Source organism: Camelina sativa, chromosome 4, assembly GCF_000633955.1.
Source record: "Camelina sativa cultivar DH55 chromosome 4, Cs, whole genome shotgun sequence".
Lineage (NCBI taxonomy): Eukaryota > Viridiplantae > Streptophyta > Magnoliopsida > Brassicales > Brassicaceae > Camelina > Camelina sativa.
Genome location: NC_025688.1, coordinates 29833667 through 29835355, shown reverse-complemented (window position 1 = coordinate 29835355; position 1689 = coordinate 29833667). Strand labels below are relative to the sequence as shown.

General features: G+C 26.3%; 1 long non-coding RNA gene across 1 annotated transcript in view; it reads left to right on the top strand.

The window, feature by feature from the left end:
* Positions 1 to 1102, top strand: part of LOC104783333 — a 2269-nt gene extending 1167 nt beyond the window's left edge. The window contains exon 2 of the long non-coding RNA XR_767224.1: positions 789 to 1102. This is a non-coding gene — a long non-coding RNA (uncharacterized LOC104783333). The remainder of the gene's footprint in view (positions 1 to 788) is intronic.

Here is a 1689-nt window from a genome sequence, read left to right as displayed (position 1 = left end):
GTTGTATTCGGTTTCGGTTATTTTGGATATAGTAATATAGTAACCATTTGGATATTTTTGAAATTTCGGTTCGGTTCGGTTCGGTTTCTTTCGGTTCGGTTTCGGTTTGGTTATTTAAATAAATAACCATAACTAACATAAATTATATTAACATTAACCAAATAAACCAAATATAACCAAAACTAACCGAATATAACCAAAATTAACCAAATATACAATAACAAAAATACAAAAAAGGGAAAAATATGGATTCAATTTTACAAAATAGTATTTAACTTTGTAAATTCAAAATAATAACATTTACATATATTGATTATTTAAAATATTTAATTGTTTTGAATCTAGAAATAATTTATATTTTAAGTTTATTTTATAGTTTTGCATAATATTAAGTATATAATATTTGATATCTTCTAGGTTTTCGGATATTTCGGTTAACCATTTAATTGTCGGTTCGGTTCGGTTCGGTTTCAGTTAGTTTGGATATAGATTTTTACTAACCATTCGGGTATTTGAAGAATTTCGGTTCGGTTCGGTTTGGTTTTTTTCGGTTCGGTTTCGGTCGGTTATTTGGTTATCGGTTATTTTGCCCAGCCCTAAAGCCAATGTTCTGATCCTTCTTTAGGTGCACAAAAAAAAAAACCAGTTGTATATTTAAACATATTTAACATGCATGATTTCATTAGCTAATTGTGTATATACCAGACATACAATAATGTTATTTATTGCTTAAGTTTGCACTTGAAAACTTTATTTTACAAGAAAAGATGTGTTTTCTTTCTTTAAAGAATATCAATTGGAGACCTATGTGCCAAGAGAGATACAACCAGAGTACCGCCTGGAACTTGTAATAAACCTAATGGCGCTTCATTATGTCAGCGAGGTTGCTTTGACGGAGGGATTCAACCTGATTTGTATGGCACATGTCTAACTACGCCAAAAGGAAAAGTTTGCACATGTCACAACTGCGTACTTCCATAATCAAAAAGATTTTATCTGTGCACATTTTATATTCGTTTACTGTAAAATAATTATATGTTTTAAATTATTTCAATCACAATTAAAGTAAATAAATGATTGATTTTGGACAATATTCCAAATATATTTCTCTATCAGATAAGAATTATTATATAATTGTTTATTACTAGAATATATTTGTGTATATTTTTTACATGCATGTCTAAATGATTTTAGTGACAACTAAAGGCGTCCTGAATTGATAGATTAGATATATAATTAAATATTAGTAAAATGTGATTTGTTTTGTTTTAAAGTTAGTAAGATGAAGATGAAGACAAAGAAAAAATAAATTTTGTGAATTTTATATTTAAGAGGAAATTAAAACAAAAATTACAGAGATATAAGTTTATATTTTAAACATATTTAACATGATTTCATTAGCTGATTGTGTATATGCCAAACGTACAATAATTGCATTTATTGCTTAAGTTTGCACTTGAAAACTTTATTTTACAAGAAAAGATGTATTTTCTAAATATTGTAAATGATATTTAATTTTTAAAAGTAGAAATTGAGCAAACCCAAACAATATATTTGCAAATTTTATATATACAATTTACGTTTGTTCTAGTCATATATTACAAAAACAGAAATATGCCTTTTAACCAAAAATCTATTGTGTTTTTTTTATTTTTTCTTTTAAGGATCAATTGAAGGGATATGTAAGAA